This window comes from Mustela nivalis (assembly GCF_964662115.1).
Source record: "Mustela nivalis genome assembly, chromosome: X".
Classification (NCBI taxonomy): Eukaryota; Metazoa; Chordata; class Mammalia; order Carnivora; family Mustelidae; genus Mustela; species Mustela nivalis.
Window position 1 is genome coordinate 11,479,486 of NC_139040.1, and position 11,711 is coordinate 11,491,196.

The 11,711-nt window shown below is 42.6% G+C and overlaps 1 long non-coding RNA gene across 1 annotated transcript; it reads left to right on the forward strand.

Annotated features, from left to right (window-relative positions):
• The first annotated feature begins 7,703 nt into the window (after nucleotides 1-7,703).
• LOC309855679 lies at nucleotides 7,704-11,144 on the forward strand. Its single transcript, XR_014306933.1, has 3 exons — nucleotides 7,704-7,884; nucleotides 8,018-8,104; nucleotides 10,953-11,144. It is a non-coding gene; the product is annotated as an uncharacterized lncRNA (long non-coding RNA).
• The last annotated feature ends 567 nt before the right edge of the window (nucleotides 11,145-11,711 follow it).

The following is an 11,711-nucleotide window of genomic DNA, read 5'->3' on the forward strand; positions in this document are numbered from 1 at the left end:
GGAATCAAGCCTCCCGAGTTGGGCTCCCTGATCAGCGGGAAGCCTGCTGGTCCCTCTGCACCCCCCACTTGTTCTCTCTCTTTCCCTCTCGCTCTCTCTTTCTCTCTCTCAAATAAATAAAATCTTTTTTTTTTTTCAAAGATTTATTTATTTATTTATTTGACAGAGAGAAATCACAAGTAGACAGAGAGGCAGCCAGAGAGAGAGAGAGAGGGAAGCAGGCTCCCTGCTGAGCAGAGAGCCCGATGCGGGACTCGATCCCAGGACCCTAAGATCATGACCTGAGCCGAAGGCAGCGGCTTAATCCACTGAGCCACCCAGGCACCCCCCAAATAAATAAAATCTTTTTAAAAAATAATTATTGCACAACTATATTTAAAGCTAAAATTCATTTAAAAAATTATTTATTCAGTTTTAATAATAATTGGCTCTGATGGATATGACAAAGGGAATGGATGTGTATAGATTAATGCAATCTATCCCAAAGATTAAAGCTTTTTACATTGGAATTATGGAGAAAACATTTTTATTTGTCTGTTGGATAATGATGTTATTGTCTTTTCACACATTAAAAAATGCTTTGAGAAATGTGCATTACTTTCTTTCTAAAAAAATTCATATACATTTTTGAATTAATGACAATTACATTTATAATCTCTCATTCAGAGAAAGCTTTCCATACTGACCAACTGGATGATGAATTTTTGTCGTGCGCCATCTAGTGGTAAAATCCTGATTTACCATCACTGAAGGATTTCTACAGAACACAATTTGACAACTGACCTATTAAATATTACTATCATTTTATTGTAAGAAACAAAAGTAAAAGAATTTTATTACCGCTTATCAATACAGTTAGTAGTTTTCCTCAATTTTCATAATTTGCTTTTGGTTATAGGGAAATGCCTCTACTCAGGTGTCCTAACCACCTGACACATCTCTACACACGTCCCACAAGCAACGCTCAACGGCAAGCTGACCTAAGTTTTGGTGAAATGCCCTGGGATCCTCCCTGGCACAGGGCAAGACAAGCAGTCCTGTGAAGACTGTTTCTCACTCCCTCCCTATTTTGGGAGGGGGGCTGCCAAGAGACACCTCCTTATCCACCTCCCAATGCTGGTGAGGCATGGGACTTTCCATCTTGCTTCCTCCCTTAGGGTACAACTTCAGGCTTTGCAAGCCACTAGATGTGTTATGGGAACAGCTCTTCCATGGAAAAGTGACTCACGGCTCATGTCATCTGTCATCTTGTCCCTCTGGTTGTCATTCTTTGGGATCAGGGATGTGCGGAGCTGACACCATGCTGACCTTCTGATCTCGCTTTTGCTGCACTTGTAAGTAACAGACCGCCTGTGTCCATTTGGCTCACTGGCTCCTCATCAAATGACTACGTGGGGGAGTGGAGCCAAATCAAGCAGCTCTTGTGGCTCAGAGCTTTTGTCTTTGCTTTGTAATAAATTATCCCCAGGGGCACCTGCGTGGCTCTGTCGGTTAAGCATCTGCCTTCAGTTCAGCTCATGATCCCAGGACCCTGGTATCAAGCCACACATCAGCCTCCCTACTCAGCAAGGAGCCTGCTTCTCCCTCTTCCACACCCCCTGCTTGTGTTCTTTCTGTTCGCTGTGTGTCTCTCTCTGTCAAATTAAAGGGAAAAAAGCCTAAAAAAAAAGCACTCAGTCATAAATAAAAGAGTGACAAATCATGAAGAAAAATCTATACAGCTTTACAGTGGGTCAAACCCATTGCTTCAAGTCAAGTAAGTGGAGCTGGTCCTCACAAGCACCCCTTTTCCCTCCGAGGCACCCCATTCTAGTAGTTCTTGATCTGATCTGCCTGCTTGGTCACCTGATGGAGACTTCCAGACCCACTCAAAAGCCACCATGAAGGGGCGCCCAATAAACATTTTTTTGTAAAAGCCGGAAATGATTGCAATGCACCAAATATGTAAAAATCATAATTAACCCAATCAAATCATTGGTCACCTTCGGTAGTTACTAAGGTAGCACCCCTGATTCTTAAAAATAGATAGCTAAAGTCAACTATTCAAGCATCTATCTGAACTCTCCGCAACAAAATCAAGTAGTTAAGGGAAAGCTCTTTCTGTTAAGCAAATTTCCAGCTAATATATACAGAAGAAATGAAAAAATCAGGAAGAAAAACTTATCATTTTGCAACCCTCAACAAAACAGTAGATTTAGGCAACGATTTTCAGTAGCTGCTAAAACCATTCAGTGAATGATTAATGAGAAATTTCTTTTTTTTTAAGATTTTATTTATTTAACAGAGAGAGATCACAAGTAGGCAGAGAGACAGGCAGAGAGAGAGGAGGAAGCAGACTCCCCGCTGAGCAAAGAGCCCAATGTGGGGCTCAATCCCAGGACCCTGGGATCATGACCTGAGCTGAAGGCAGAGGCTTTAACCCACTGAGCCATCCAGGTGCCCCGAGAAATTTCTTTTTAAACAACAAAAAAAACTTCTCAGGCCCAACTTTCCCAATATCTTTTAGTATGCTATTATAATTATGAGCTCGACTCTGGGAACAGATAGCAGGGAAAGGGAAATTACAGTTTTATCATGCATTCTAGATTGTTACCATTTCCGAGTAAGATGGAAATATTTTCATTGGAGAGTTCTGGAAAGAATATTTACACAAGGAGTAACTCTATTCTAGGCTTGAGCAGTAACAGGCACACAAAGAGACTCAGCGATAGAACCACACTTACCACTCCCGCAGCAAAGATTAGTCAGGATCTACTCCAGTGGAAAAGTAGGAACCAGTATCTGGAGAAAGACTGGCAGAACTGGAACTACATCCACTGAGGCTGTATCCTGTGCTGTTGGCTGTTCCCATACCTGGTACTGCTATGAAAATGGCTCTAATTTCTTTTAAATCAGGAGATAAGAGAAAAGATGATGATGTTTGCACCTTAATGCCTAGGAAATAGAAGAATACATTTAACTACTTTTGCATAAAAGGAAATGCAATTGAATTTTCCAGTTTTTGCCTCTATCAGAACATAACCTCTAGCGTGAGATTGTTCCAGTGCAAGTACAGCAAAAATAAAACCACAGAAGGCCACATAGGGAAGCCCAACTCTTCTGCTGAGCATTTAGACAAAAGTGCAATTTCCATCTGAATTCAAAGGTTTTCATTATAAGAAAAGAAGGCCCAGAATTGGGGTTTATTTTTAACCCAACTAGAAGCATCAATGGCTAAACATTGCAAAGAAAGCAAGAGAGGAGAAATGAGCAAGAGAGTAATGTCACTGGCGATGAACCTGACCTGGTTCTCCCTAGTCTGTCCTTCTCCAGACTAAACGTCCAAGTTTCATGACCTATTCTTCATTAAGTTTCCAAGTTTTTCAACATGTTGAATAATCTTCTCTGGAGATCCTCTGGTATGTCTTTCAGAAGACGGTACCACGAACTCATCAGGAATCCAGATTTTGGCTCAAGATCCCAGAGAACACAGAGCTGTTACTTCTGATGATCAAATATACTTCAGGACACTACAGACCAAAGCACGGGGTAGTGGGGAAAGCCAAGCATTGCCCTGGGTGCTGTGGTACAATGACTCAGACAGATTAAGGTGCCTGCCTTCAAAAGAGCTCACCAGTTTAAGAGAGAAGACAGACCGATGTAAGAACATACGGTCATCATGAGTGGTAGAAAGAAAGTAAGAGAGAACAACATGACAGCATCCTGGGGTGGTCAAGAAAGGCCAGTCTCAGAGAGTATCATTGAGGTAAGACTTGAAAGACAAGGAGTAAAGCAAGAAATTGTATGTAGAAGTGTTTTCTGGGCTGAGAGAAGAGCTAATGCAAAGGTCCTGAGAATGAATGCACCAGACATGTCCGGGAATAAAGAGATGGAGAAAAGTAGAAGATAAGGCCAAAAAGGTAGACAAGGGTCGGGTCACACAGGCCACGCCCTCCTGGAAATGGTCATAAAGTCAGATGTCTAATTGCAGTGGGAAGCTACTACAGAGACTTGGGCAGGGAAACTACATGATATGATTTATGTTTTTAAATCATAATTTGGGCTACTGTGCTGAGAATAGACTATATCCTGGCAAGTTGTGAAAGCAGGAAGATCTGAGGAGAGTATCTTGCAGAAGTCCAGGTAAAAGATATTGGGCTCGATTCAGGTAGAAGCAGAAGGAGTGGTGAAAAGAGTTCACACTCAGGATGTATTTTGGAGGCAGAGTCGAAAGGGTGCTAGCACTGTAATAAGGGATAATAAAATCTAGGTAGAGGAAAAAAGAAAGCTAGGATGACTCTCAGTTATGGACGTAAGTGACTGGGTGAAAGGTGGTGCCAGGTCATTGATGGGGAGGCGGGAGGAGGAACAGATTTGAGGAAGGAGGTAGGAATCAAGAACTCTTTTGGAAATACTGAATTTGAGATTCTATTGGAGATGTTGTAGAGGCTGCATAGAGTTTGACAGGAAAGGTGCGAACTAGAGATAGAGACTGAAAGTCATCTTCTATAAATGGCAATAAAAACCACAGGAGTATTTGAGGATACTTTACACACTCTGAACACTCATCTATAAAAGAGAATTGATACCCATTAATGTTTGTGCCATATTGAGTTGTTGTAAGGACTAAAGAAAACCGATAAAGCCTAGGATTCCTTAACCTATTCTTAGTAGCAGTGCTGCTGTACGCAGGTGGGTAGATCTGTGTTGAACTCAAATTTCCAGAGCTTTTCGTATGATAGCCTTCTGTTAAAACAGGTATCTTCCTCCATTTTGGGCTAGGGTAATGGATTTATTTCATCCAACTGCCTCTCCTCTATCTCCAGACTCAGTTTTAGGCCAGGTCCTGTGGCCTTTCCTTTCCCACGTGCCACACGCTGCCACGAGGTTCTGCCAGGTGTCTTGCCCTGGTCTCCCTACTCGGGCCACAGAACGGACCACACTTCAGACAAATGCACTCCAGTAGGCTCAGCCACGGTCTGGAAAAGCACCAACAACCCAGGAGAGCTGGGCATGTACCTAAACAATTCCAGATGACAATGCTTAATCTGCTCACGGCTGTTTAGTGAGGCACAGGTGTGAATTAATTATCCTCCCATATGACAGAAAGTGCAAAGATCATAGAATTAAGAGTAATAGTGACAAAAAGAGGATGACAGAGACTGAACAAGCAGCAAAGTAAGGAAACAGGAAGGAAGCAAGGCAAAGAAGGAAAAAGTAGGTCCAGCCGCATGGACTTTGGTTCATGGGCAGGAACAGGTGGGAACTCGGCTAAAATAGTTAAGATTTATGGTCCAAAGCTGATTGTAATGAAGCTAGCAGTGTTGCATCTGGGTACAGAGGGCCTTCTAGTACTCTCTGCGGGCCAGACTGGTCCAGTTCTGGAATGCGGCGGAGACTGTTTGTGGGAGGTTATAGCCCAACTAGAGAGAGTGAAGGAAAGGAGAAAGCATAATTAATCTTATGGCAGAGAATCAACCCTAAAGGGAACCCTTTCCAAGAAATAAGAGATGCACTTTGAAACACAAAATGGATAAGCTGCATTGAGCAGCTCTAAGATTATTTTAAGAGTTTACTCATCAGTCACACAAAGAGGCCAGACCATAGCCGGAGTATCAGACTCACCAGGAAAAATACTTTTCAAGCACATACATGCAGTATTTCCCTAAAGACACAGAATTAGTAGGTCTTGGAGGGTTGGTACCAGAGAATGTACATTTTTAAAGTTCTCTACAGGATTAGGGTATATTGACAGGTTCAGAAATCACTGGATTAGAAGATTCTCAACACACTTTTATCTGCATGCTATTATCCTATTATCTCAACATATGATTATCTGAACTGTTACTTATCACCTATACAACATTACTTTATCTCAAGCCTAATTGTTTACTAAAGCCTTACCTCTGGGGTGCCTGGGTGGCTCAGTTGGTTAAGTGTCTGCCTTTGGCTCAGGTCATGACCCCAGAGTCCTGGGATCGAGTCCCACATCAGGCTTCTTGCTCAGCAGAGAGACTGCTTCTCCCTCTCCTACTCCCCCAGCTTGTCCTCTCTCTCTGTCAAATAAATAAATAAAATCTCTTAAAAAATAAATAAGGCCTTGTTTCTAACTCCGGAGGGATTATAAAATGAGATAACAGAACTAACTGGCCCTCTAACTCATGTTACTCTCTACCCCTATGTGAATATCATTAATACAGAGCCCTCTCCTTGTAGGTGGGTCGGGCAAGCCAGCTAGGTGGGTGCAGAGCATTTTAAAGCCAAGCGACAGACCAAATCTAAAAGGAAGAAGGGACTCCATGGACCTTAGAGAAATTTGGAGAAACTGAGTGTAATGTTTAGCTTTATGTGTCCACTTGGCTAAGCTAGCATACCTACTTATCTAATCAGATGCTACTCTAGGTGCTAATGTGCAGGAATTTTGTAGATATGACTAACAATCAGTTTAAGTAAAGGAGATTATCCTCAACAAAATGGGTGGGCCTCATCCAATCAGTTGAAAAGTCTTAAGAGCAAAACTGGGGTTTCTCTGAAGAAAAAACTGTACCTCCATAAGTTAATTCACTGATAGAAAACTACAGATATAGAAAATACATATGTGATATCTCCTATACAGAAGATATACATACATATACATATACATACATGTATACATATATAACATATAACATATATATCTCCTATGGGTTCTGTTTCCCTGGTAGAATCCTGACTTAGACCCTGATGACAGCATCAGTGTCATGGGGAGATGCAGAGTCCCAGACTAAGTCAAAAGGGAATAAAGAGCAGGATCATTCCAAGTCTAAAGGCAAACCAGCATGGAAGGAATGCGTCAGAGATGTAATTCTGAGAATTTAGGCCAGAGACAGAGTTAGGGCCAAGGCCTCCCGTGGGTCATTCACAGCCGGAGAATGAGAGGAAGAAGACAGGAATCGGGTGTTGGAGGAATAAAGCAAAGGCCCGCCGCAGGAACCTGCCTGGGGGGGGGGGGTCATGCCAACTGATCATCCACACGATGACTATGCTGCTCTCATACACGACAGACTGGATCCCAGGCTTGGTCTCGGCAGGTTTGGGAAGGTCCAAAGACCTGTCAGTTCACTTCCTTCTCTGTGGCTGTGCATAATGAGACCTTCTGGATGGGGCCAGGGTAAGGGCTAACAACCTTCTTGGGGGCCATCAGTTTTTCATTTCCGCTTTCCCATTTGGGGATTATGCAAGATGTCTCCACAAAATAAACTAGGAGGCAGCCCCTTGGGCTTAGGTCTCTGAAGAGTATGTCAGAGGTCAGAAGTGCACGGAGTTGCGGAGTCTAGAGATGACCGTGTGTGTTTGGTGTCAGACACTGCTCAGTGAACTTGACACAGATTAACTCATTTAACCATCACAGTGATCACGTGCAAGAGGTGCTATTTTTACTCCCATTTTATAGATGAGACAACTGAGACTCAGGGGGCAAATAGTTTGCCGAAGGTCAACGCATAAGTGACCTCTATTTGATTCTTGTGATTTGTGTCATCGTGACTTATCACTGATACCTGTCTGTCTTCTCTTACTGAACTATAATCTGAGGGCAGGGGACTAGTCTCATTATTCTAAATCCACAGGCACCCTTTAGGTCTGCCCCTTCATTCTCTCAGGCACCCCACTGGCTGGCTGGATTCTATGATGTAATACCATTATGACATTAGCTGACCTCATATTAGTGTCTGCGCTTCGGAATCCTGAAGGGAGCACAGCACCTTAGCTCTAAGCGTAGAGAAAGGGCAGATAACTGGACCATAGTTACACTTTTTCTGATAGAAGAATTAAAATATTTAATAGAGAAGATGCCAAAGTTATTTTATTTTTTTGTTTTTATGTTTTTAGGGGCGTGCCAACTTCATTTACACTTGGCTCATTCCGGTAAGTGAAAATCAATGGCACAATAAGCTTGAACACTAACACTAGCCACTGGGAAGTAAAATTGTATCCTGGGGTAATTACATTTTCCTTTTAAAAGTTTTCAGAACAGTAAATAGTCACAAATATTTTGCAGCACCCATAAAACTCAACGGATCGTCAAACGAACTAGATGAAGACAATGAAACCTATCAAGACAGTGAATATCCACCAAAATACTCAGGTAAATCAATGCAATATTCACAGCCAGTGAGCTTATAGTTATTTCAAAAGAAAATAAAGGTGAAGGCTTTTGTATGTTGTGTGATTCTGTCTTTGCCTGTGTACTGGTTCAGTCTTGGCCATAAAATACAATAATTAGATGAGCATTTGCTCAGGAGTTAAATACTATAATCTTCTGTGTCTTTAAGCTGAACATTCTCTTTAGGGATTGATGCTTTCTTTTCTTTCATTTTTTTCTCTTGGTTGGCACACATAAAATCCTCGTTCCTAACCTGCCCGTGTGAAGATGACTGTAATTATAATCTGATGCACATGTTTTGAGAGTAGAGAATACTAGTCCAGACACAGATGATTTGCAAGTGCAGAGCTTTCTTTAAAGTCATTTGTCTTTTGCTTTGCTTTGCTTTTTTTTTGTTTGAATGCTAGTGAGAATTCTGTTTATCTCAAAAGACAGAAATCAATACGCAACCATCTGTACAATCAGAAGGTGAATATTTGTGGGAGATATGCAGTATGCCAAAATGATTCAATTTCTTACAAAGTAAATAATATATACATGATATAGTAACATTTAACTAGTGTTAGTCTTGGCCCCTCCCTGATGAAGGAGTTTCTTAACCTTCTGATGCAGAGGCTTCCTAACCTACAACAAAGCAGACCAGAAATCAAATGGGCTCTATCCTTACTGTTCTGTATTAATGATGGCAAATATTTGATGTGAATATTTGCAAATACAGTAGAATTAGTCTACTGGACGTGGAGTGCTTTACATTGATTTTATTAACATTTAACATTTTAGCTACAGGAAAACATTTCCAGCTCCTTCTATGACTCCACGTTATTTCCTAAGGGCCCTAAACTTATCTCCTTCCACAGCCTTCTCTCTGGGAGCCCTGCCTCTTGCCCTTCCATACTACTCTCCGGACATCAGGGCAAGCTGAGGACCCGGGATGGTGGGTGAGGACTCACAGCCAATGCCAAGGTCCCTTGTGCATGACTGCAGAGGGCACCAATGTGGCCAGAACTAGCCTACATAGCACTTCTGTGCAAATTAGAGAAAGATGCCCCTTCAGGACAAATGGACTTAGGAAAAGGTGCCTTTCTGGGTAATGAATGAGTCTCTCTCTCTCTCTCTCTCTCTCTCTCACACACACACACACACACACACACACACACCCTTCTTGGACATTTAAGAAATGAGAACCCTCTCTGGGCTTCCATAGCCTTGTGGGCTCCTGGCCTAGCAAACAGAACATAGGCTGATTTTCAAGCGCCCCTGCCCACTCACTCCCACTAGGTACCTTGTGCAGCACACAAATTACACAACCACACACAGCAATCCTAAGAGCAGCATTTCTTTTTTTTTTTTTTTTTAAGATTTATTTATTTATTTGACAGAGAGAGATTACAAGTAGGCAGAGAGGCAGGCAGAGAGAGAGAGGAGGAAGCAGGCTCCCTGCTGAGCAGAGAGCCCGATGCGGGACTCGATCCCAGGACCCTGAGATCATGACCTGAGCCGAAGGCAGCGGCTTAACCCACTGAGCCACCCAGGCGCCCTAAGAGCAGCATTTCTGGCAGTTTCTCTTCTGCCTTGGCCTTCTCTCCTGAAATTCTAGAAGACCACTTGATTCAGAGTGCAAAGAGCCAGGAAGCCACCACTGTGCCTGGCAGTTTGCGCCCCTCCCGGGAGGTGTCCTCTTTCTCTTCTGCGTATTCGCTGCCTGCCTGCTCCTCACCCCTCGCCACCCATCACAAACACACGGGTGGTTCATCTTCCTAAAGCTCACATATGAATGTTTCATCACTTGTCTGCTCCAAAACCTTCGTCTTCCCCATGCGCCAAGCACAGAGCGGGAGTCCTGTGATCACAAGTTCTGGGTGACAGTACATATTCTGACACTAACTTATTTCTTGTGAGCCTAGATGAGACCTAACACCTCATCTAAAATCTTTGCTTCCCTAAGCTACTGGGTGTCCCAGCATAGGTAGTGTCATGGAGAGGGAAAGTAGAATTGTTTGCCCCATAAGTTTGACAGGTAGTTCCCTAGAAAATTCCAAATGTCTCTTGTAACTTTTGACTCATAATCATATGAAAAGATCCTTACCTCATGTATAATAAATGTTAAAATTTAAAGGTACGCCAAAAGAGTTTTCAAATATTATACTGAAACAGAGCAAAATGTTTGAGAATATACTGTATTGGCAAAGAAACAGGGAAACAGGTGAGCTCATTTTGTAAGAGTAGAAACGGGTCCAACTTTTATAGAGGTAAATTGTCACTATCTTTCAAAAGAAAAGAATCATACTATTTTTGCCCCAGCATCTCAGCATTTAAACTCTAGTACTTGTTTGCCAAAAAAATATACTAGTCCATTTCCCTAGTCCATTTCCTCTCCTGATCTAGAAGCCTCATGTATTTTATTCTCCTCTCAAATCCCTACTATATTTTCCAACAGCCTCCTACTCAGGTGACGGTCTGGGTTTGTTTGTTTTTTTTTTTCTTTCCCTAAGAGAGAGAACTTCCCCAAGTTCCCACAGCTCCACCCGCTCCTACCTTCTGCCTTCCTCCTGTGGTTACAGAAGAGCTAGTCACGTGAAGGCCAACCCCACTACCAGTGCACAAAATTCTATCCCCAACACACTCTGCTTTTCCTCTCTGCTGGATCACTTCCATCAGCACACCCGTCGGCATCGCCCGCCCTCAGTGTCTGCCATACTCCCCCTGGTTCCAGTACACTCAGTCTCTTTACAGTAAGGCTCCTTAAAGGTGCCACTAAAATGAGCTACATCATCTTTTGCTCTTGTGTTCAATGTATACCAACAGTGACTGCTGTGTTTTCTTATTCCAGGCGGAATGAAAAATGAGAGCATCATCATAGAGACAAAAACACAGAGAGATGATGATATAGCATATGCTATACCTAAGCGATACATCAAATGGAACATAGGGAATATGGATTTGTAATATTCAATCTGAAAGTGCCCTGTAATCTCCTTTCATAGGGCACGCACAACTTGAAACAATAAATGCATCATTGAATCAGAAAAGTATGGTCGCTATTTCTTCAACCAAATATGTTGCAAGTGTCATTCTGAGTCAGAAATTCAGATGCTCATAACACAGAAGACATTGAGAGATGGAGAGGGGAAATGAGTTGGGGGAAATCGGAGGGAGAGACAAACCACGAGAGACTGTGGACTCTGAGAAACAAACTGAGGGTTTTGGAGGGGAGGGGGTGGGAGGTGGGGTGAGCCTGGTGGTGGGTGTTAAGGAGGGCACCTATTGCATGGAGCACTGGGTGTGGTGCATAAACAATGAATTTTGGAACACTGAAAAAAGTTAAATAAAATTAAAATTTAAAAAAAAAAATTCAGATGCTCAGCAATGTAGGACAGAGGTGCTTTGACTAGGGACAGGAGGCAAATGAAATGAGGGAGCCAGGCATTAAGTGAGAGTTTAATTTGTATTTGTTCACACAGACTGCAATGTAGCCTCCATTCTTTATTTGTTTAAAATGGCATTTCTGGGGGTGCCTGGATGTCTCTGTTGGTTAAGCGTCTGCCTTCAGCTCAGGTCATGATCTCAGGGTCCTGGGATCAAGCCCCAC